General features: G+C 38.3%; 1 long non-coding RNA gene across 3 annotated transcripts in view; it reads right to left on the bottom strand.

The window, feature by feature from the left end:
• Positions 1-3,936: 3,936 nt before the first annotated feature.
• The window catches only part of LOC118540388 (uncharacterized), a 106,289-nt gene continuing 84,031 nt past the window's right edge, over positions 3,937-26,194 (bottom strand). The window contains exons 3-4 of one of the 3 annotated variants that reach the window (XR_013449133.1): positions 14,980-15,150; positions 3,937-5,465 (exon numbers count right to left, since the gene is read on the bottom strand). This is a non-coding gene — a long non-coding RNA (uncharacterized LOC118540388). Of the gene's footprint in view, positions 5,466-14,979; positions 15,151-15,177; positions 15,359-26,194 lie in introns of those variants that run through there. The other 2 variants (XR_013449134.1, XR_013449135.1) reach the window with 2 other exon arrangements.

The raw sequence follows: 26,194 nt of genomic DNA, 5'->3' as shown, positions 1-26,194 counted from the left end.
GATTGATAACAGAGCCATCCCCATGCAGATAAAAATATTGTTGTTCAACAGGCTAACTGGCAAGTTACAGCTGTGGCCAGGTATATTTAACCACTGGGTGTCTCCGATATGGGAAGTGTGTGTCATTGGGCCCAAATACCTTTCCTCTAATTGAACCCTCTTGCTCAAACTTCAAGTCTGGTTCCTGTTGTTGTATTTTTTAAATTTTTATTTTATTTTATTATGTTATGTTAGTCACCATACAATACATCATTAGTTTTTGATGTAGTGATCCATGATTCATTGTTTTCGTATAACACCCAGTGCTCCATGCAGTACATGCCCTCCTTAATACCCATCACCGGGCTAACCCATTCCCCCACCCCCTCCCCTCTAAAACCCTCAGTTTATTTCTCGGAGTCCATAGTCTCTCATGGTTTGTCTCCCCCTCCGATTTTCCCCCCTTCATTTTTCCCTTCCTTCTCCTAATGTCCTCCATGCTATTCCTTATGTTCCACAAATAAGTGAAACCATATGATAATATGGGATAATTGACTTTCTCTGCTTGACTTATTTCACTTAGCAGAATCTCCTCCAGTTCCATCCGTGTTGATGTAGAAGTTGGGTGTTCATCCTTTCTGATGGCTGAGTAATATTCCATTGTATATATGGACCACATCTTCTTTATCCATTCATCTGTTGAAGGGCATCTCGGCTCTTTCCACAGTTTGGCTATCGCAGACATTGCTGCTATGAACATTGGGGTGCATATGGCCCTTCTTTTCACAACATCTGTGTCTTTGGGGTAAATACCCAGGAGGGCAATTGCTGGGTCATAGGGGAGCTCTATTTTTAATTTTTTGAGGCACCTCCACACTTTTTTCCAAAGTGGCTATACCAACTTGCATTCCCACCAACAGTGTAAAGGGTTCCCCTTTTTCCACAACCTCTCCAACATTTGTTGTTTCTTGCCTTGTCAATTTTTGCCATTCTAACTGGTGTAAGGTGGTATCTCAATGTGGTTTTGATTTGAATTTCCCTGATGGTGAGAGTGGGCATCCTTGAAGTGCTCCTGATCTTAAGGGAAAGGCTCTCATCTTTTCTCCATTGAGGATGATATTTGCTGTGGGTTTTTCATAGATGGATTTTATGAACTTGAGGAATGTTCCCTCTATCCTATACTCTGAGGAGTTTTAATCAGGGAAGGATGCTGTATTTTGTCAAATGCTTTTTCTGCATCAATTGAGAGGACCAAATGGTTCTTCTCTCTCCTCTTATTAATGTGTTCTACCACATTGATTGATTTGCGAATGTTGAACCACGCTTGCATCCCGGGGATAAATCCCACTTGGTCGTGGTAGATGATCCTTTTAATGTATTGTTGGGTCCTATTAGCTAGGATTTTGTTGAGAATTTTGGAATCCATATTCATCAGGGATATCAGTCTGAAATTCTCCTTTTTGATGGGGTCTTTGCCTGGTTTGGGGATTAAGGTTCTCCTTTTTTATGGGGTCTTTGCCTGGTTTGGGGATTAAGGTAATGCTGGCCTCATAGAATGAGTCTGGAAGCTTTCCTTCTGTTTCTATTTTTTGAAACAGCTTTAGGAGAATAGATATTATTTCTTCTTTGAATATTTGTAGAATTCCCCAGGGAATCCATCAGGTCCTGGACTCTTGTTTTTTGGGAGGTTTTTGATCACTGCTTCAATCTCGTTACTGGTTATTGGCCTATTCAGGTTGTCAATTTCTTCCTGTTTCAGTCTTGGCAGTTCATAGGTTTCCAGGAAGGCATCCATTTCTTCCAGGTTGCTTAATTTATTGGCATATATTTGTTGATAATAATTTCTAATAATTGTTTCTATTTCCTTGGTGTTAGTTGTGATCTCTCCCCTTTCATTCATAATTTTATTGATTTGGGTCCTTTCTCTTTTCTTTTGATAAGTCTGGCCAGTGGTTTATCGATCTTATTAATTCTTTCAAAGAACCAGCTTCTAGTTTCATTGATCTGATCTACTGTGTTTCTGGTTTCTAATTCATTGATCTCTACTCTAATCTTAATTATTTCTCTTCTAATGAGTGGCTTAGGCATCATTTGTTGCTTTTTCTCTAGTTCTTTAAGGTGTAAAGTTAGTTGGTGAATTCGGGATTTTTCTATTTTTTTGAGTGTGGCTTGGATGGCTATGTATTTCCCCCTTAGGACCGCCTTTGCAACATCCCATAGGTTTTGGACCGATGTGTTTTCGTTCTCATTGGTTTCCATGAATTGTTTAAGTTCTTCTTTGATTTCCTGGTTGACCCAAACATTCTTGAGCACAGTAGTCTTTAGCTTCCAAGTGTTTGAATTCTTCCAAATTTTTTCTTGTGATTGAGTTCCAGTTTTAAAACATTATGGTCTGAGAATATGCAGGGAATAATCTCAATCTTTTGGTATTGGTTGAGACCTGATTTGCAACCCAGTATGTGGTCTATTCTGGAGAAAGTTCTGTGTGCGCTCAAGAAGAATGAGTATTCTGTTGTTTTAGGGTGGAATGCTCTGTATATATCTATGAGGTCCATCTGGTCCAGTATGTCATTCAAAGCTCTTGTTTCTTTGTTGATTTTCTGCTTAGATGATCTGTCTATTGCTGAGGGTGGAGTATTGAGGTCTCCTACAATTAATATATTGTTATCAATATAACTCTTTATTTTGGTTAACAGTTGGCTTATGTAAATGGCTGCTCCCATGTTGGGGGCATAGATATTTATAACTGTAAGATCTTCTTGTTGGATAGACCCTTCTGTGTCTCTAAGTACAGTTTTTAGCTTAAAGTCTAATTTGTCTGATATAAGAATTGCTACCCCAGCTTTCTTTTGAGGTCCTTTGGCATGGAAGATGGATCTCCATCCCTTCACTTTCAGTCTGGATGTATCTTTAGGTTCAAAATGAGTCTCTTGTTGACAGCATATGGATAGGTCCTGTCTTTTTATCCAATCTGCAACCCCGTGCCATTTTATGGGAGCATTTAGGCCATTCACATTGAAAGTGATTATTGAAAGATATGAAATTATCATCATCATGTTGCCTGTGAATTTATCATCATCATGTTGTTTCTATATATTGTTTCTCTAAATTTCCATTCTATATCATTCTTGGGGTCTTTCTCCTTTTATAGAACCCCCCTTAATATTTCTTGCAGGGCCGGCTTAGGGGTCACATATTCTTTCAGTTTCTGCCAGTCTTGGAAGCTCTGCATCTCTCCATCCATTCTAAATGACAGCCTTGCCGGTAAAGTATTCTTGGCTGCATGTTCTTCTCATTTAGTACCCTGAATATGTCTTGCCAGCCCTTTCTGGCTTGCCAGGTCTCTGTGGATAGGTCTGACGTTATTCTGATGTTCCTCCCTCTGTATGTAAGGAATCTCTTCTCCCTAACTGCCCTTAAGATGGTTTCCTTGGTTCTAAGATTTGCAAGTTTTACTATTACATGCCAGGGCGTTGGCCTGTTTTCCTTGATCTTGGGAGGGGTCCTCTCTTCCTCTAATGGCGTGAGCCAAGCTACTCATGCTGTTTGACAAGGTCCAAGTATGGGGGATGATCCTGAAAAACAGGAGACTCCACAGCTGGCTCCTGCTATTCTCTTTCATTTTGTTTATGGCAATCTTTGTAATTGTGGGAATATTTCTGGGGTTTCATGATAAAGTGACTACTCATCTTAGTTACGCCTATCTAAGCAATCATAATGAAACTAATCTCCTGCGCTATAGAACAAAATAACAAGACGGTCACGCTCTGTCTAGCACCTTTCTCTTTGCGTACTGTTTTTTAGTTTTCACGGAAGTCAATAAAGGTCATGTTAATCATTACAAAGGAAAAATGAAAGAAGGCTATGAATTGTAAAAAAAACATAATCACATGTTACGAAAGTATGGAAAAACAAAAATATCCTAACATATAAATAAAGTTCCTGTCAGGAGGAGATGCTTGCAACCTGATCCTGTGTCTGTGTCTCCTCATTCGCCGACGCCGTCCTTTCCTACGAGAGACCCACCCCGGCTGGAGCTGGACTCCGGCACTCTAAGACACAAATGTTTGTTTCATTCCCCAGATTAGGGAAGTTCTCAGCTAGGATTAGCTTAAATGTATCTTCTAGTCCTCTCTCTCTCTCCACCCCCTCAGGGATCCCAATAATTCTGACACTGGAACATTTCATGGTGTCACTTATTCTCTGATTCTGTTTTCATGGATTTTGAGTTGTTCCTCCCTGGCCTCCACTTTATCCTTCTTTTCTATCAGTTGGTCTTCTAGGGGCAATTCGTTCTTCTGCTTTGCTTACCCTAGCTGTTAGATTATCTAGATTAGATTGGATCTCATTGACAGCATTTTTAAGTTCTGCCAGTTCAGCTTTCATTTCTGCCCTTAGAGACTCTATGTTGCCATTAATCAATTTCTCCATTCTAGCTATTGTCTTCACAACTGCTACCCTGAATTCCATTTCCAACATCTTGGTTATATCTGTATCCATTTGTAAATCTGTGGCAGAAGTCACAGTCTCTGAGTCTTTCCTATTTTGGGGGTTCTTCCTCCTAGTCATTCTGTTGAGGGGTGGTTGAGGGAATGTACAGAGTCCAAATTATTGACCACAACCCAAGCCAGATGCACCTGTTTTATAGGGACCTTAGGGTTGTTGGCCTCTTGTTCTCCCAGCCTGTCTTCTGGGGGAGGGGCCTGCCACGCTTTTACTCAGGCAACCCTGTTTAAGCAGAGTTGCCCTGTCCTCTGTGCAGGGGGATGGGTTCAGTGAAAACCGTTTTTTGGGGGGGCTTTTGTTCTCTGATGGCTTTTCCTGGTGGCTTTCCACGTCTTTTCGAAGAGTCAGACCAGAAGAGATCATTTCCAACCCCCTGCCTCAGAACAGAGAGATCAGTCTGTTCTTCAGTGAGCTCTCCAGGCCATACTATCTCCATTTCTGTCTATGCTGCTAAAAACTGCAGCGTCCTGGGTTGTGCACCCCTCAGCAGTACCCCCAGTCCTCGCCTCCAGGTTGGGGCACGTCTTTGCCCTTTTTGCTTCTAAAACCACCAGCCGCCCCCAGTTCACACGCATGGCCCCACCACTCCAGGTTTCAGTCCAGGGGGCTGCCCTAAAGTCCTTTCCCCACCGCTACTGGTCTGCAAGTCTGTGCCCTGTCCCCAGCGCGGGAGGCTATCGCTCACCGGCAGTGCAGGATCACCACGGCTCCCTCCCCCTTCCATTTAACTTCGGATATGTGCCCACTGAATCACGGCTCCCTGCTTCATACCTTGAAACCAACCGCCTGCAATATTCTGTTTGTAGAGATCCACATATATCTTCTTACATCTCAGGCTGATTTTGTGTTCAGAGTGGTCTGGTAGATAACCAGCTCAATTCCAGGGACTGGTTGGAATAGGGTCCCCTACTCCTCTGCATCTTTTCTTCTCCCCCTCTCAAGTCTGGTTCCTGAAACCATGTGAGTAGCAGGGAAGGCTGCTGCAGCAGAGAGAGAGGCAAAACATATGAACATCATGTATCCCAGGATTCAAGTGATAAGGCCATTGTATCCCACTTGCACCCTATCTTTTTCATTTTTATTTTTCACTTGAACCCTATCTTAATTGTGTTAATCTCACTCCATCACTTTTCCCTTACCACTTGCTTGTTTCAGACTTATTCACTAATCCATGTGATTTGGGTACCTTAATCTGTCTGTGAGCCTTTCTGTACCATAGGCTCTGAGTTAGCTTGTTAGGTAGTATACTTGGCAATTATAACAGATAATTTCTTCACAGAACAGAAAGTTTCTTAAATTCAGATTGAGATGTTGAGTTTCTGCTTCCATGATATTAACATGCTAATAATTGTTTTTAAAGATTATGGGAATCAGTCTGGTCTCTGTTTTTTAATTTATCCTGGGACCCTAAGGGCCCAGGGTTTAATGAAAAAGAGTCCTTGTAAGTTATATGTAAACAAAGAGCAGTGAGCATTCCCTTGAAGAATTTATTTCTGGGGCCAACCCTTTTCATTGCTCTTCTACTATTTCCTTTTTTCTTTGTTAAACCTCTCAAGAGCAGTATAAATATTGTTCTCTTTCTCGCCACCACTTGCCCCATAACCTACTGCAGTCCAGCCTTCCCACTCAATAGCCACTGAAATTCATCAGTTGAATGTCCCAATGACATTATAATGAACAAATCCAATAGTTTGTTTTCATTTCTTACTTTGTCCTCATGTGTCATTTGACACTATTAATCACTCCCTACTTGACACATTATCTCTTCCTGGCTTCCCTGATATTCCAAACCCTGGTTCTCACACTTCAACCCCTTTTACTCCATTCTCTGGGATATATTTTCAAAATCCTTCTTCTCTATCTCCTTGGGTGTAGGGGATCAAAATATGTCACTCCCAAGTATACCACTTTGGCATAAGAATTATTGTAATCTGAAGAAATTGAGAAATATCAGATACCAAAAAAGTTCTCTGCCTTTCCACTTGCCTAAAAAAACATAGATTCTTTTCAAAAAATTTTTAAAGTTTTTATTTTTTATTATTTATTTTTTAAGTAAGCTATATGCCCAGTATAGGGCTTGACTCATAACTCTGATATCAAGAGTCACATGTTCTAGGGACTGAGCCAGGCAGGCACCCCTAAGTTTTTATTTAAATTCCAGTTAGTTAACATAGAGTGTAATATTAATTTCAGGTGTACAATACAGTGATTCAACACTTCCATGCAACACTGGGTGCTCATCACAAGTGCGCTCCTTAATCTCCATTACCTATTTTAACCCATCTCCCACCCCCTCCTCTTTAGTGACCATCAGTTTGTTCTCTTTAAGAGGAAAAAGAGTCTGTTTTCTCGTTTGCTTCTCTCTCTCTTTTTTCCCTTTGCTTATTTGTTCTGTTTCTTAAATTTCATATATGAGTGAAATTATATGAAATCTGTCTTTTTCTGACTGACTCATTTCACTTAGCATTATATTCTCTAGCTCCATCCATGTAAATGGCAAGATTTCATTCTTTTATATGGCAGAATAATATTCCATTGTGTATATATACCACATCTTCTTTATCCATTCATTTGTTGATGGACACTTGGGCTGGTTCCATAATTTGGATATTGTAGATAATGCTACTGTAAACATCAGGGTGCATGTATCCTTTTGAATTAGTATTTTTGTATTCTTTGGGTAAACACCTAGCCGTGCAATTGCTGGATCATAGGGTAGCTCTATTTTTAACTTTTTGAGGAACCTCCTTACTGTTTTCCAGAGTGGCTGCACCCATTTGCATTGCCACCAACAGTGCAAGAGGCTCCCCTTTCTCCACATCCTCACCAACACCGATTGTTTCCTGTGTTGTTGATTTTAGCCATTCTGACAGGTATGAGGTGATAATTCATTGTAGTTTGGCTTTGCATTTACCTGATGGTAAGTGATGTTGAGCATTTTTTCATGTGTCTGTCGGCCATCTGTATGTCTGCTTTGGAAAAATGTCTATTCATGTCTTCTGCCCATTTTTAATTGGATTATTCATTTTTGGGGTGTTGAATTTTATAAGGTCTTTATATATTTTGGATACTAACCCTTTATCAGATATGTCATTTGAAATATCTTCTCCCATTCCATAGGTTGCCTTTTGGTTTCATTGTTTCCTTTGCCCTGCAGAAGCATTTTATTTTGATGTAGTCCCAAGTAGTTTATTTTTTATTTCATTTCCCTTGCCTCAGGAGACATATCTAGAAAGAAGTTGCTACAGCTGATGTCAAAGAAGTTACTGACTGTTCTCTTCTAGGATTTTTCCATTGTATAGTCTTTCCTGCTTTGCTGAAGATTGATTGACCATATAATTATGGGTTCACTTTTGGGTTTTCTATTCTGTTCTACTGATCTATGTGTCTATTTTGTGCCAGTACCATACCCTACTACTATATTACAGCTTTGTAATATAATTTGAAGTCCAGAATTGTGATGTCTCCAGCTTTGTTTTCTTTTTCAAGGTTGCTTTGGCTATTCAGGGTCTTTTGTGGTTCCATACAAATTTTAGGGTGGTTTGTTCTAGCTCTGAAAACACACTTAGATTCTTAATCGCCAGAGACTCTTATTAGCCCAGAGATGGCACTGAGAGGAATCTACATAATCAACTTTACTAAAACAACTCTTATCTTCCATTATTTTCCCTTATATATTTACCTTCCCATAGTTTGCCACACTTGGAAGCCTAAAACCCTTCTTGTTTTCTTGTCATTTCCCTACAAATTTATTGTTCTTTGTTAAGATGTTATGTAAGTCCAAATTCTCTAACAACCCCTTTGACTTACCGCTGAGTTTCTTTTGTATGTATGTACACTGCACATGTTAATAAACTCTGTTGTTTCTTTCCTGTTAATCTGTCTTTTATCAGCTGAATCTGTATGGCACCAGGCAGAAAACCTTGGAGGGTAGAGGAAAAGTTTATTTTCCTCCCCTGTAGTGCCTCTTCTTGTTCTTCTTGGCATCCCTTCCATCTCTATTCCATTGGCCCCAGAGAGTATGTGAACAGAAGTAGACCCAGCAACTTAGGCACTGGAGATCAGAGGGCTCTTGGTAAATGGTTTCTGTTTTCTGGCAGCAAATGCACCTCAGTGTATGTGGAGTGATATGAGACATATTGCAAAAACCTAGCACCAAGTGTTCTTTGCAACAGACTTGGTACACTACCACCCTTTAAGCAAAATGCTCCCAGAGATTGGAGTATTTAAGAGAGGTCAGGGTTGTGGTAGCATGGTTAACTCTGTGTCTTGGAGGGGCTTGACAATCTTATATAAAGGAGAAGCTGACAATAGAATCAGAGAGCATTAAAAAAAAAAAAAAGGCTCAGAGATCATAACCTGAGAGCAGAAATTTGAGTGCTGGAATACCACGAGGTTTTATTATTGCTACCAGCTGCTCCTGGTGAACGGCCAAATCGACGTGCCAGGGACCTGTCTCACTGTGACCTTGAGAGAGAGAGAGAGCGAGAGAGAGAGAGAGAGAGAGAGAGAGAGAGAGTGTGTGTGTGTGTGTGTGTGTGTGTGGCCAGTCTGTGTGGGGTTCCTAAGAGATAGCTGCCTTAAAAAAAACAAAATCAAAGACAGCAAAACCACAAATAATCCGTCATCCTGGTGACTAGAGGAGACCAATGGGAAGTGATGCAAGAGAGTCATAAAATCTAAATCACATCTCTATGTGTAGATCTATATTGTTAATGTTAAAGATTTTACTTATCTCATTAATTACAAGAGAAAGACAAGGAAAGATGTTATAACCTATCCAAAGAAGTCAAAGAAGAACAAATTTATGGGGAATAAAGAAATGTTGAAGTTAATGTGCAAATGAAAGCAAAACTGGCTTGGGGTGGGGCAAGTGGGTTGTCCTCCACTTAAACAGACACAATATGCATATCCATGAGCAAGAATTATTTTGTATTGTTTTCAATGCTTTGATGTATCAATCAATTATTTTGAATTGCTAACAAACTTACAGAGGTGTAAAATAGCTCTCTTAGGCTTAGAATCAGATAACCAAAGAAAGTGTGCTATAGACAATGGGGTTTTCCACTGAAGCAAATTTTTCCCTAAATGCAAAGGCTTGGAAGGATACACAGCAAACATCTTTGCCCTGCCAAAGTTGGGGAAGTGTTCTGTGCTTTCATTTAGATAGTTGTGTAAAATGGGGCTCTTAAAAAAAGGTATTCATGTAACGTTTGTTCTAAAAAAAGGGAAACAACATTTAAAAGTTGACTTGAATTGAGTGCTGCACAATTTAAAGGATAAACACACGTGTAGCTCTATAGTCAGTGACTGAATTTGAATCCCGGATTCACCACTTAACAGCTGTTTAATCTTGAACAAGGTACTTAGCTTCTGTAAGTCAGTTTCTTAGGCTACAAAAAGGAATAATATTAATACCACCCTTTATGGAATTATTGTGAAAATTAAATGATAAAATGTATGTAAGGCACTTAGCACTATGGCACATAGTAAACATTAATAATATTGCCTGTTATTATTATTATTAATTGGTGTGAAACTGAAGTAATGTGGAAAGGCAGGACCTGAAGAAGGATACTGTGAGGCCAAAAACTATGAGTCACTCTCTGAGTAACATCTTCAGAAAGGCCTTGATTTCAGACAATGTAAAGTTCAAATATATGTTAGTAACTTTGGGAAAAGTTATGCCTGGAAGAGTTTGAATTGTCCTGTGTTAGCCAGTTCATAGAATTATAGAAATTTAGAGCTGGAAGTAGTCTTAGTCCAGTTTTTTTTTTTTTTTTTTTTTTGCAGGCTAGGAAACTGTTATGGACACGTTAATTGCTTTGATGTCACAGAAAACTGTAAAGGACCATAATGGGAGGCTCTGAGAAATGAAGGAGAATATGCTATCCCAAAATATGCCAAAATATGTATTATTTCAAACAGAAGGCAATTGAAAATGAACAGATAGAGAAAGAAATCTTCCTGGAGATTCCCTTATCTGATTAAAAGTAGAAATTTCTGGGCGCCTGGGTGGCTCAGTTGGTTAAGAGACTGCCTTCGGCTCGGGTCATGATCCTGGAGTCCCGGGATCGAGTCCCACATCGGGCTCCCTGCTCGGCAGGGAGTCTGCTTCTCCCTCTGACCCTCCCCCGTCTCATGCTCTCTCTATCTCATTCTCTCAAATAAATAAATAAAATCTTTAAAAAAATAAAAAATAAAAAAAATAAAAGTAGAAATTTCTGAAAAATGATGACAGCCATAAGTCTTTCCAGGGGAGTTCTATGACCACGAATATGGGAAGTTGGCACTCAGATGAGTCTACACAAACAAATCCTACTAAAATAATCTTTATCTTCCATTAGTTTCCCCACATATTTACCTCCTCTAAAAGCCCCCTTTCCTTTATCTAGTACTTTCTACAATTTATTGCCCTTTGTTAAAATGGTGTATAAGCTCTCAAGCTTAACCACCTTTTCAAGCTTTTACTTCTTTTCTGTGAACTCCCATGCATGTAAAATTGAAAATATTAATATCAATAAAAATTTATATGCTTTTCCTTCTGTTCTCTGTCTTTTGCCAATTTAATTTGCAGGCTGCTGCTATAGAACTTAAGAGGGTAGAGGAAAGTTTTTCTTCCTCCACAGAAATAACTGTCAGGAAGACCAGGTGCCACAGTAATCCCAAAGGCCTAGAAATGAGAAAGCTATCTGACTTGAAAAAATATGAGCAGCCAAGGTCCCTGTTTACCTCTCAACTACCCCACCCAACACCTCACTCTGATAATCCATTTCCTATCTTTCTTCCCTTCTCCTTTCTCTTTGAATAGATTGAAAATCAACCAAATTTAATGAGTTTCTAATAGAGACATTATGTTTTTATGAACATTTACTTCTTTGTCTTCTGATATATAGCACAAATAGAATCCCTCCTTCAAAATCAAGCCAGGAAATAAAAACAAACTGGCTTTAACCAATTTTGAACATATTTGGGGAAAACTTTTCCTCTACTGATTTAGGTCTTATAGCTAGGGGTTTTCAAATTAATTGACAATAGAGAGATTAACAGAAGAAAACACATTTTATTCACACAGTGTAGGAGCATTCAGATGAAGAGGTTCCCTGAATAGCCAGAGATAAGGGTTTATATACCAATTTAATAGGGGAATGGGAGGAGGGAGAAATGGCTTCCATGGGAAGAGCAAATGGGCTTTTAGGGAAACAAATGGAAGGTATGACAGTTTGTGATAATGTGTGTTTATGCAATTTCTCATCCCTGTGTGAGTGGTCAGCTTCTCCCTAGGAGTGAGGCTCTCTCAGAGAGGGAATTTATGGCAGCTTCACTCTCTGCCTATTAGTCAGATAAAAGGGAAACTCTGAAAAGGCTTCTTTCTGTGTCTGCTATATCTCAAATGTCTTCAGCTTAATCTTCATACCAACTCTGGGAATCTGAGTGAGGCTCCACAGAGAACTGTCCGATGCAAAGGTAAAGAAAGTCACTTCAAAGGAAATTCCAGAAATTTAATAAATATACATATAAAATTTCAGATGATCACATTAAAGCTTATTGTTTAGAAAATAATTAATAATGAAAAATATAGTGATAATTATACTGTAAGTTTCTATGAAAAACGCTGATGAACTGTGAATATTAAAGTCAGTGGCTCAAGAGTTTAAGGAACACAGAGCACACATAATAATGACTTCTATACAGTTCAATTTCCTATTTAGCAGGGGACAAAACATTTAATATCATTCAAATTTGTCATGGGAACAATAAGCCCCTTGATATCCTGGGGATATGTTAGAAGTACCAATGTTTTGTGAGATTGTTGAGTATTTCATTTTTCCTCTGTTGTGGCCACCGTGATGTTTAGAGCTACATTTTCTACTCCTATATTTTGTGAGTTTGTTCTATATCTTGGTACCATGACATTTTCCAGTATTAGGTACTGGGGCAATCTGATTATTTGGTTGTGTACGGTAGAACACAACCAACCTACTCTCATAATATATTTTTATCTGGCAATCAACTGTCCCAAAACTCAGTGATTTAGGTTAAGCTTGTGGCTTCATTGAGGCATATCTTCTGTCCTGACTTGCCCTGAACTCTCAAAGTCCCAGTGACTTTCCCAGGATTCTTTTTAGTAGATCCAAATCTACGTATTCACTCAACAAATATGAGTTAAGCATTTATTATTTGCTAAGCATGTTCCAGACTTCTGGAAATGCAAAAAGAATAGAACTTACATGGGTTTTCATGAATCTCAGCCTAGTAAAAAAGAAAGACATGTAAATAAATTGTTGAAATATAATGTCATACATGTTATAATATAAATGAGCACAATAGAAGCTTCCTTAAATGACTTCTTCTTAACCTATTCAATGGATTAACCAATGCTCATGGTTCCTTTAGCAAGACTAAAAGAAGACTTCAACTACTTCCATTTGGACCTCAGTCTGTACTTTCTAATTCATTAAGTTCTTCTTTCCAGCTCATCTCTTAACTCAGGCAAAAAACCAAAACTACCCCTCAAGCAGTAACAATTGCCCCAAGCCAGCAGTACCTCCTGTGGTTGCCAACAATAAACAATCAACCTAATCTGCATGTACCCACCTACCTTTGTCTCACATTTTCCTTATATAAACCTAGAAGTATTTTCAGCACTTTGGAGACAGTTTTTGAGACATTAGTCCACTATCTTCCTGGTGTTGGCTTCACTGAAATAAATTTCTTCCTTTACCACCACCACTCTCTGCCTTTGGATTTTGTCAATGGTGAGTAGCTGAACCTGGCCCGTTTGGGAACCCCAGACCAGGTGCTTTTGTACCCCTTCACCCCCATTACAAGACATGGCTGATAGTCGTAGCAATTTGAACACTTTCAACCAGTGGACTCATGTCTATAAATACAATCACTTCTGCTTTTATACAGTCATATTGCATTCTTACTAATAATCAGACATGCAAGAAGAATAAAAAAGGAAACTTGCTCAGTTTCTATTTATTATAGGGGTATAGTAATTAAAACAATATGTGCTGTAGGAGGGGGAGAATTTTGACATATGAAAGTGAAGCATGGTAGATTAGTGGGGGAAAAGAGGAATTATTCAATAAATTGAGCTGGAAAAATAATTATCCATATAAAAAATGAAATTGGATTTCTAACTCACACCATGATAATAATCAACCACAGAGAGATTAAGGACTTGAAAATCAAAAGTAATAATTTAAAACTTTTAGTAGCAAATATGGATAAATATGTTTTTGGCTTTTGACTAGCAAAGGAATTCTTAAACCTAAAGGATAGGAAAAGTCTGCCCATATAAAATCAAGAATGTGTATTCATAAAAAAAAAAAAGAAAAAAGAATGTGTATTCATCAAAAACACCTTAAAGAAAATGGAAAGTCAAGACACAAACTTGAAGAAGATATAATCGTTACACATAACTGATTCAAGGATTAGTATCAAGACTATAAGAAGAACAACTATAAATGAATGGGAGAAGGACCAACCCATTGGAAATAAAATGGACAAAGATCATGAACAGGTTTACACCTGAAGAAAAACTAAGTTCAATAAAAATGAAGAGATATTCAATTTCAACAGTAATCAGGACCACAGTCAAGACCATAATGACATGCCATTTTCTACCCATCCGATTGGCAAACAATGTCAAATATTGGAGAGGATGTGGGTCAACATATGTCTTAAACACCGATGGAAAGGATATAAATCAATTTAGGCATTTTTGAGAGAAGTAACTCTCCTCCCAGCTATATACCTAAGAGAAACTAGTTTATGTACACCAGGACCCAAATATAGGAATGCTTGCTTTATGACTGCTTGTAATAGTAAAAACAAATATACAAAACACCTAAATGTTCTTCAACAAGAGAGTGAATATGTATAAAATATTATATAGTGGTGAAAATGAATAAATGAAATTACACACATCAATATGGAAGAATCCTAGTAATGCTACATTTGAATGAAAAAGCCGAGACTGATAATATTACAGATAACATGATATACATTTGATAAAATTCAGAAATTATGGAAATTAAACAGCATATTTTGGGCACACCTGTATATGTTGAAAAAACAACTTTAAACAATAAAGTAATACAATCAAACAAACAGAATGTGGGATACTACACAAGATAAGTATCTTGTATACTCAAAGGATTAAACTAAATATTGTAGGGAGTAGGAAGTCACTAAAAGATAAGCAGAGGATAAACATTTTCAAATTCGCATTTAAAAATATATCAATCTGGTGGCTGCATGGAAGATCATTTACAAGTATATAGACCAAAACCTCACTGGTTAAAGTACAGGCATACCTCAGAAATATTGCAGCTTTAATTTTAGACCACCACAATAAAATGAATATACCAATAAAGTGAGCCAGATGAATTTTTTGGCTTCTTAATACATATAAAATTATGTTTACACTATGCTGTAGTCTATTAAGTGTGCAATAACATTATGTCGAAAAAATGTACATACCTTAGGGGCGCCTGGGTGGCCCAGTTGGTTAAGCGTCTGCCATCAGCTCAGGTCATGATCCCAGGTCCTGGGATCAAGCCCTGCATCAGGCTCCCTGCTCGGTGGGGAGCCTGCTTCTCCCTCTCCCTCTACTGCTCCTCCTGCTTTTGCTTTCTCTCACTCTCTCTCCTGCTGTCAAATAAATAAATAAAATCTTTTTTAAAAATGTACATACCTTGGGCGCCTGGGTGGCTCAGTCGTTAAGCGGCTGCCTTCAGCTCGGGTCGTGATCCCAGAGTCCTGGGATCGAGTCCCACATCGGGCTCCCTGCTCAGCGGGAAGCCTGCTTCTCCCTCTCCCACTCCCTCTGCTTGTGTTCCCTCTCTCGCTGTCTCTGTCTCTGTCAAATAAATAAATAAAATCTTTAAAAAAAAAAAATGTACATACCTTAAATAAAAAATACTTTATTGCTAAAACAAAATGCTAACCATCACTGAGCATTCAGCTAATCATAATCACTTATCACAGACCACCATAACAAATATAATAATAATGAAAAAGTTTGAAACATTGTGAGAATTACCAAAATGTGACACAGAGAGACAACATGAGCAAATGCTATTGGAAAAATGGCACTAATAGATGCTCAACTCAGAGTTGATGCAACCCTCCCATTTATAAAAAATGCAGTATCTGCAAAGCACAATAATGCAAAGTGCAATAAAATGAAGTATGCCTGTACAAGAATAACATGAAAAGCACATGTTCCTCTTCTTCTTGTAATACAGTTAAATAAAGTATACAAATTATAGCAGGCTTGATTATAATTGTGAAATATTGGAAGAAACTTAAGTGCCCATACATAGGAGAGTGGTTGAATCAACTATGGCACATCCACACAATGGAGGACTAGGCAACTGTACAAAAGAATGAGGAAGAACTCTATAAACCAATATAGAGTAATTTCCAAAACATGTAGTTAAGTGACAAAAAGTCCAAAAGAACATCTATAGTATGCACCTTAATGGGAGAAAGAAGGGTATATGTAAGAAAACACACTCATATCTGCTCCTTGGGGAAAAAAAATACAAGAAGGATAACAAGAATCTAAACAGACTGGTTACAGGGGACAAATGGGGAAGAAGTGGAAATAAGTGAGGAGAATGAGATCATGGTAGCAGGACGAGGAGGAAATAAAACAGCTGGGAGCATGATGCTGGAGCCAGATGCCTAATCTTGGGCTCCAGCACTTATAATACAACGCATCAGTCTGGAACAGAGCCTGACACAAAGCAAATGCTAAACTAATGCCACTTATTACTAAATTTAGCCTTAAGTGTTTTACAGTTTTGGTCAACTATTGTGACTAGACTATTTGCCCATTTTAATCTATAGATGCTTATTTCTAGAATTGTGAAAACATTGATTTTTATACCTTTTGCATGTTTATCTTGAATGCAGCTACCATATTAATATTTTCATTGATTCTAGTAGGTTTTTTGTTTGTTTGCTTTTTACTAGAGTCCTTAGGATTTCCAGGCATAAATCTTAAAATCAGTCAAAAGGAATAATTTTATCTTTTCTTTTCCAGGGTATATGCCAGCTTTTTTTCACTTTTAAAAAATCTTACTGAATTTATTAGAAGATTTAAGATACGAAAAATTATAGTGATAGATGGCATCCCTATCTAGTTCCAAATTTTAATATTTCACCATTTAAAATAGGACAAAGATGGAAATAATTTAAAGGAAAAGATCAATCAATTCCATTACATTACAATTTAAATACTCTGTTCATCAAAAGACCCCATAAAGAAAATGAAAACTACAAACTGGAAGAAGATACTTGGTACACATATATAATCCTGACAAAGATTAGGAGGATTAGAACCCAGAAAATGTAAATAACTTTTACAAATTAGTAAGAAACACCAAACAACTCACGAGAAAAATGGGGGAAAAGTGTTGGGGCAGGTTTTGACTTCAAGGGACAATTAATTGTGGAGAAGTGGCTAGGAGATATATGGGGAAAGCCTGTGAAAGATAAGGGTTATCTTATTTTAGTACGGTTTGTTTATGTGACCTCATCTTGGTGCCGGCTCTCCATCTCCATTGATAGGAGTTCCTTTCCTCTTCCTGGCAGCAGAGAAGGGGGACACTTTCACAAATGGAAATTTATGCCATACTTTTAGGCAGTAAAGGGAAGGGCAGAGAACTGTTCCCACATCTGTTGATTTTCAATTGCCTTTAGCCCAAAATATCTCTTATGCCAAAGTGGCATATTTGGGGGTAGCATATCCTGAACATCTTTGAAGGCATATACACACATGTCAGGAATTAACAGCCAATGAGAAAATAAAAATAATCACAATCTCACTAGTAATCTGAGCAAGGTAAATTAAAGCCATAATGTGATATAATTTTGTACCCACAATATTGCCAAATAAAAAAAAAAAAGAAAGTAAGTGTTGCCGAGGATGTGGAGCAATAGGCAATCTTATACACTGCTGATGGGAGTCTGAATTGGTGTGTTCACTTTGGAAATCAATTAGGCATTATCTGGAAAAGCTGCAATGGATGTGCCCTATGACTCAACAATTCTACTTCCTGGTCATGTTCCCTGCAGAAACTCTTGCATGTGGGCACAAGAAGGCTATAAGAATGCTCATAGCTGGATTGCTCGTAATGGTAAAACACTGGAAACTGCCCATATGTCCTCAAATAGAATGAAAAATAAAGTATGATATGATAATAAAATACTAACATTATTGAAAATAAACTACAGCTACATGAGTTAAAACAATCTATACATTTCATAGACATAATGTTAAGTGAAAAAAACAAGCTGCCAAGAAATATATATAGTACTGATTCCACTTATAGTAAGTTAAAATGCAAAAATAAAACTGTATGTTTTAAGGATACATGCATATTTGGTTAACTATGAAGAAAATCAAGAGAATGAGGAAAACCAAAATCAGGATGGAAATACTTTTAGGCAAAATATGACGTGATCAGGAAGAAGCCCACTCTGTATTTCTTAACACTGAGTACTTTTTAAAGTGGGTGGTGAGTGCATTGGTGTTCATTTGACTGTTAATTCTCTATAATATTGGATCTTAAACTCAGCTGCACATTGGGATGACCAATAGAGCTTTTAAAAGACACTAATACCAGGGCGCGTGGGTGCCTCAGTCAATTAAGTGTCCGACTTTTTTTTTTTTAAGATTTTAAAATTTATTTTAGAGAGAGAGAGAGCATGGTGTGGGGGAGGAGCAGAGGGAGAGAGAGAATCTCAAGCAGACTCCCCACTGAGTGGGGACCCCATTGTAGGGCTCAATCTCACAATCTTGAGATCATGACCTGAGCTAAAATCAAGAATTGGGGGCACCTGAGTGGCTCAGTCTTTAAGCAACTGCCTTCGGCTCGGGTCATGGTCCTGGGGTCCTGGGATCGAGTCCCACATCGAGCTCCCTACTCCGCGGGAAGCCTGTTTCTCCCTCTCCCACTCCCCGCTGCTTGTGTTCCCTCTCTCACTGTGTCTCTCTCTGTCAAATAAATAAATAAAATCTTTAAAAAAAAAAAAATCAAGAATTGGATGCTCAACCAACTGAGCCACCTAGGAGCCCCAAGCAGCTGACTCTTGATTTCGGCTCAGGTCATGATCTCAGGGTTGTGAGATCCAGCCCCATGCTGGGTGCTGGGTGTGGAGCCTGCTTGGGATTCTCTCTCTCTCCCTCTGCCCCTCCCCCCTTCTAAAATAAGTAAGTAGATAGATAAATAAATAAATAAAAGATACCAAAACCCAGTTCCCACCTCAGAGATTCTTATTTAAGTGGTATGGAATCTGGCAAATATTATCCTAATGAAAATCTTATGTTTTTCTTAAAATGTGTCACTGAAGATAATTGGCCTCATTCCTGATTTTTTTTAAATTTATTTTGAAGCAATTTTAGATACAAATTTAGATACCACAAAGCTAAAATAGCAGAGTTCCCATATATTCTTTACTCTACTATTTTTATTTATTTCCCATATATATTTTCCTCTAACACTAACACCTTATATAACTTATATAACTGATCAAATCCAGGAAATTAACATTGATAAAATACTTTCAATTTGTATATTTTTTTTTGCTCAGAAAAATGTGATAGAATGATGAATAAATTACTTTTAAACATATATTACATTAGAATAAAATTTTGTGGGGTAAAGGAATGGAAATATGTGTTCAAGGAGGAATGACCAATTATATAAAATGAAATTATTTTAACTTTTTATTTCCTATGATCTTAAAGTTCTAAGTTTTAAATGTTTCTTCTGGATTAAATTATTATTACAGTTACTAGTAGTAAATAATTGATCATAAAAAATAAATGTGTTATGCTTTTTAAGAAATAATTATTAAACATTGTAAGAAAAAAATTTCCAGTAAAGTGGAACTTGTTCCAGGCCCAGAGACACCTGGGAAACTGACCCTGAATTTACTTTTTTACAACATTAATTCCAGGAATGTTAAGATAAATGTGGGATGAGGTGCAGACTGCTTTTTCTGCATGAGTTGTATCTGGTTGTCCAGATTATTTATTGTATAACCTAACATTGATATGATTCAGCTACCCTAAAGAATGTTAGTAAGTTACACACACCCTGAGGAATAATCTGACAAATAGGGTATAAAAAGTCAAGGAGCAGATAGTAGAATAGCTTCCTAAAACCAAGGTGGTCCACCCTGCTCTACCTTTATCGAGTACAATTGAATATGACCCATGAAATGGGAGGTCTTGGAAGCTGTGTCTGGAATATTATAAGACCTTTTGCTAAAAGTGGTGCTTGCTTACCTGTTGAAATACCTGTCCTATTTCCTTTGAATAAGATAAATAAGCTGGTATTGGAAGCACATTATGTTTTCTTTTTTTTTTTTTTTTTTTTTTTTTTTAAAGATTTTATTTATTTATTTGAGAGAGAGAGCACAAGAGGGGAGAGCGGGAGAGGGAGAAGCAGACTCCCTGCCGAGCAGGGAGCCCGATGCGGGACTCGATCCCGGGACTCCAGGATCATGACCTGAGCCGAAGGCAGTCGCTTAACCAACTGAGCCACCCAGGCGCCCAGCACATTATGTTTTCTTAATCTTTCTATTAGTCCATATTTGTATCTGAAGAGACAATTAAGGTGAAGATCCCTAACTCCATATGGCAAAACTTTTTTTATTTTTTTTCAAGAGTTTATTTATTTATTTGAGAGAGAGAGTGAGCATGAAAGAGAGAGCACACAACAGGGGCAGGGGGAGAGGGAGAAGCAGGCTGTCTGTTGAGCAGGGAGCCCAATGCGGGACTTGATCCCAGGACCCTGGGATGACCTGAGCCAAAGGCAGATGCTTAACCAACTGAGCCACCCAGACACCCCATATGGCAAAATTTTTATGCAGTAAGAAAACAGACAGGGAATGGAGAATTTTGGTTATGTCAAACTAAAATGCTTCTATACAGCAAAGCAAATAATCAAGAAAATGTAAAGACAACCTACAGAATGGGAGAAAATATTTGTAAACCATATCTCTGATAAAGGGTAAATATCCAAAATATAAAGGAATTTCTACAGCTCAATAGTAAAAATAACCCAATTTTTAAAAATAGGGAAAGGAATTGAATAGACATTTCTCCAAAGAAGACATACATATAGCCAAGAGATATGAAAAGATGCACACATCACTAATCAACAGAAAATGCAAATTAAAACCACAACGGATACCGTCTCACAACTCTTAGGATGATTTTATTAAAAAAAAAAAAAAAAAGGTAATGTTGGAGAGGATATGCAGAAGTTGGAATCCTAGTGCACTATTGGTGGGAATGTAAATTGGTGCAGCCATTATGGGAAACAGTAGGGAGGGTCCTCAAAAAACTAAAAATACAACTACCACATGATCCAGCAATCCCACTTCTAGGTATAACCAAAGGAACTGAAATCAGGATCTGAAAAGAAATATCTGCACTGCCATATTCACTGCAGCATTATTCACAATAGCAAAGACATGGAAGCAACCTAAATACTCATCAACTGATGAATGGATAAAGAAAGTGTGCTATATACATGCAATGGAATATTATTCAGCTTAAAAGAAAGAAGGGAATCCTGCCATTTGTGACAACATGGATGAACCTGGAAGACATGCTAAATGAAATAAGCCAGACACAGGAGGACAAATACTATCTGATCTACTTACATGAGGAATCTAAAATAGTCAAACTCATGGAAGCAGAGAGTGGAAAGGCCGTTGCCAGGGGTAGGGGGAAGGGGAACAGGGAAATATTAAAGGGTAATAAAGAGAAAAGAAGAGATTTCTGATGCCTGAAAATTGCTGATTCATCCTTTTGTTTGATATGGATACCATTTTCTAATTCTGTCCAAGAATTGATCAGTGGGTTTTAAAAACATTGACCTGGAGGTGCCTGGGCAGCTCAGTCATTAAGTGTCTGCCTTCGGCTCAGGTCATGATCCCAGGGTCCAGGAATCGAGCCCCAAGTCAGGCTCCATGATCAGCAAGAAGCCTGCTTCTCCCTCTCCCACTCCCGTGCTTGTGTTCCCTCTCTCGCTGTCTCTCTCTCTCTGTCAAATAAATAAATAAAATCTTAAAAAAAAATAAAATAAAATAAAAACATTGACCTGAGTCATTAAGAACTGATGAAATGCCAGCTGCTAGTGTTGACGAAGAGAAGCAGCTGAGGGGGAAAAGGCCAAAAATACCATCTCATGGTTGCTGCTTACAGCATTGTTGGATATAAAACCACTGACAGAGGGAAGGAAAAGAGCCAAGAACTCAAAGACCACTACTTGAAACAAAGGCTGATTCTCATAGCTTCTCTAATGCCCTCTTGGGGGCATGGAAGGATACCGTAATTATTTGATTTGCCACCCCACTGAGGTCCCTCACTAATCAAACTATCCAAGGTCCCAATGGAGGTGTGCAATTCACTACAGAAGTCCAGCATTACAGTATAAAGAAATTGGGCTATTTTGTTGAAAAAAAAAACAAAAACCAGCAGCTGCTGACTTGGATCCTTAAATAAAACTATCAGGATGCAACATTTTAACTGAGGATACTGCAGAATGGAGTAGTGTGCATGGAATAAGCATTTATAACATGGAAACATGTATCTAGAAAGTCTATCAGTCCTGAACCTAACACTCACCAATAGCTGAGATTGTGGTCACTCCAACACGGAAGTAAAATTTTATTGGGAATATATATATATATTAGTGACATGGATGCTCTTTTGTTTTTTTAATTCATGTACCCGTGGATGATTATGACTTAGTAAGAAAATGGTTTAGGGTTCAGCATCAATTCTGTGTGAACCTTTGGCAATGTTGAACTTTACCTGAGTCGTCCTAGAAAATAGCTATCGTTAAAAAAATCCCCCACTCTTTTGGGTTTCAAGCAACGGCATACTGCCAAAAGCTATCCTTCCCCATATGACTTAGTTAAGACTCACTGATGAGCCTTTTACCTATGACAAAGCCAGACAGACCCTCCAAATTCCCATTCTTTCTCTCATAAATGATAGCTGAATTGTTTGCACTGACCAATCTGAACAAAATGCCACCAATCTGACTTAACCAAACTTTCCTTAGGCTTCTCTCCTTCCCCCAGGCCTCTGAACTTTAGCCTACCCTTCAGCTTAGACATTGCAGTGTGGAACAATCTCTTTAATGGCCCTCGCAGAATTGGCTGACCACCAAGAAAAACTGTCCAATCATGCCACCTGCTCAGTGTGCCCTCTGCCAATCCCATTCCTCTACACCCTGCTCCTTCTGACCTTGTTTACTACTGTGACCTGTTCTCTCTTTTGCAGTATCTTCCTCCCCCATCACAATAGTCTTTTTGAAAAAAAAAAAAAATCCCTCCTTTCCTGTCTGGATTTGTTTTTATTTGACAACTCATAGCATAAATAATTAGGTGGGAATGGAAGGAGTTTTATTATAGTGATATTATTCAATTATTTGAACTTTTTTCTCAGGCACATGCTCAAAATTACGTAGTTATCAATCATCAAATGCTTATTTTTAACGTAATTTTGGCTGTCATCTTCTTTAGAGCTTCCTTCAATTTTGTTGAAAGCAAAGAACTGAGGAACATTTGATTTGCAAAGGGTGTGTTACTCTATCACTTGAGTCATTTACTTCCTCAATAGCTGACACTGTGTTTCAAAGTGTATCCATTCTTCTGCCCCAGAGCTTTCCTCTCCTCCAAGCAACTACACTACAGTTAAGTTCATACAAGAGGAGAGCAGATGCCAAAGGGGAGCTGGAAAGATAGGATCTGCATAAAATCTGAAAACCAGCATGATGTCTTCACTATACAGCCAAGTTCATAGGCAAATCTGGTTTAAGAAAAAGTATATACAGAAGTTGAAGATTTGGAATCTTACACCTAATTGCCTCCATTCTCCATCTTCACCAAAGCAGCCATTTTGCTATTGCCACCTGCTCGTGCTGACAGAGCCTCTTGCTTCCGATTGAACAATAACACGAATCAAGAGAGGTGGCCAGACTTCAAGATCAGATCTTGAATGGAGACAGGGGTACACCTTTCCTTGCAGAAAGGTGATGTATGGAGTAGTAACAGCTGAGGACAAAAAGCCTCAGAAGTTTCTTTTTAAAAATAGCTATAAATAGGAGCACCTGGGTGGCTCAGTCCTTTAAGCAACTTTTTTTTTTTAAGATTTTATTTATTTGAGAGAGAGAGATGGAGACAGAGATAGCAAGAGAGAGCACAAGCAGGAAGGAAAGGGAGAAGCAGGCTCCCTGCTGAGCAGGGAGCCCAAAGTGGGGCTTGATCCCAGGACCCTAGAACGCTTAAGTGACTGAGCCACCCGGGTGCCCCAACAGCTGACTCTTGATTTCGGCTAAGGTCATGGTCTCAGGGTCATGAGAGCCTTGCGCTGGGCTCTGCACTGGGCACAGAGCCTGCTTGAGAGTCTCTCTCTCTCCCTCTCCCTCTGCCCCTACCCGTCCCTGCTCATGCCCTTTCTCTCTCTTAAAAAAAAAAAAAAAAAAAAAAAAACTATAAATAATATTACTGGGGTGGAAAAGATAAACCTAACTAAAGATGAAGAGAATCCCAGGACCCAGCCTTTCCTCTCTAAAATCTTTATATGATTACTCATCGTGCAACGACCAAAGCAGTTTCAGAAATGCTCCCTAGAATATAAAGGCAGCTGAGCACTGACAATATTACATATTCTAGGATGTTAGCCAGTCTTTCCCAGAGCAAGTGTTGAATAGCAAAGGATGAAAACTAGAAGATATTTCTGATGAAGATAATAATGGTCTTGCAAAAACAAACAAAAACTACCCAAATGAGAACAAGCTAAGGCTGTCTATTCTGAGCCTGCTATATAGCCAGAAAATCACCATCACTTGTGTTTGGCAGAAACTCAAAGGCAGGCAAAGGAGTAGGGAAGCTTCATAGTGGAAAAAAAGGGATGACTTTGGGTGTGGCTTGATTGGAGGGTGTTGGTGTGGGGAAGCTATAGGTAGACTAACTAGAAGTGGAATATCCTATGTGATTGGTTATATGATTTGGCTTTCTCTATTCGGTCCTACATTGGAAATGGGTGGTGAGGAGGGGTAGGAGGGGCAAAAATTAGGAAAGCTATCAGGTATTATTCAAGCCCTAGACATTTGGGGCTGATTGTTACAGGGGTTATTGTGTTATTGTTTGGCTTCCTGGACTGTTTCCTAGATATGGTGATTTGACTTCCTACAAGTCTGACTTTACAGAAAGTAAATTGACTTCCTGGGCTGATTACTGTAGATAATGGGTTAATTTCCTATGCTAGTTGCTACAGATTGTGGGTCAGAGTTCTATTTTTATGTGTAGTCTGGCTATTGTCTGTTTGTATATTCAGCCTTTCCGTCTAAACACTCTGGAAATTTTTGATGTGACATCAAAGGATGACAGTAAAGTCTTTCTGGTTCTTGGTGCTCATACGGAGTACATTTAACAATTCAACCCTATAGCTCCACAGTTGTAGAGAAGCAGAGAACATCATCTACTAACACGTACGTAATAGGAGAATTGTGTGTATTAATAATGCTGTTTCTTCATCATTTTTCTTTCAATTAACTTTGCATTTTGCATTTACCCCCAGGATCTTCATTTATTTGTTTAAATACAAACTGTAAATGTGGTTTGCAAGATTATTTTGGTTTTTCAAATTAAAAAAAAATTTTTTTTTATTTAAATTCAATTAACATACAGTGTATTAGTTTCAGAGGTAGAGTTCAGTAATTCATCAGTTGCATATAACACCCAGTGCTCATTATATCAACTGCCCTCCTTAATGCCTGTCACCCAGTGACCTCATCCCCCATCCCCCTCCTCTCCAGCAACCCTTTGTTTCCTATGATTAAAAGTCTCTTATGGTTTGTCTCCCTTTCTGATGCCGTCTTATTTTATTTTTCCCTCTCTTCCCCTATGATCCTCTGTTTTGTTTCTTAAATTCCACATACAAGTGAGATCATATGATAATTGTCTTTCTTTCTTTGACTTATTTCACTTAGCATAATACCTTCTAATTCCACCTATGTTGTTGCAAATGGCAGGATTTCTTTCTTTTTCTTTCTTTCTTTTTTTTTTTTTTTTTTGATGGCTGAGTAGTATTTCATTGTATATACCACATCTTCTTTATCCATTCATCTGTTAATGGCCATCTGGGCTCTTTCCATAGTTTGGCTATTGTGGACATTGCTGCTATAAACATTGGGGTGCAGGTGCACCTTCAGATCACTGCTTTTGTATCTTTGGGGTAAATACCCAGTAATGCAATTGCTGGGTCGTAGGGTAGCTCTATTTTCAACTTTTTGAAGAACCTCCATACTGTTTTCCAGAGTGGCTGCACCAGCCTGCATTCCTACCAACCGTGTAGGAGGGTTCTCCTTTCTCTGCATCCCCGTCAACATCTGTCGTTTCCTGACTTGTTAATTTTAGCCATTCTGACCATGTGAGGTTGTATCTCATTGTGGTTTTGATTTGTATTTCCCTGATGCCAAGTAATGTGGACCATTTTTTCATGTGTCTGTTGGCCATTTGTACGTCTTCTTTGGAGAAATGTCTGTTCATGTCTTCTGCCCATTTTTTGATTGGATCATTTGTTCTTTGGGTGTTGAGTTTGATAAGTTCTTTATAGATTTTGGATACTAGCCCTTTATCTGATATGTCATTTGCA

The sequence above is a fragment of the Halichoerus grypus genome, chromosome 6 (genome assembly GCF_964656455.1).
Source record: "Halichoerus grypus chromosome 6, mHalGry1.hap1.1, whole genome shotgun sequence".
Classification (NCBI taxonomy): Eukaryota; Metazoa; Chordata; class Mammalia; order Carnivora; family Phocidae; genus Halichoerus; species Halichoerus grypus.
The sequence above is the reverse complement of the archived record's forward strand: the minus strand, read 5'-3'. Positions and strand labels throughout refer to the sequence as shown.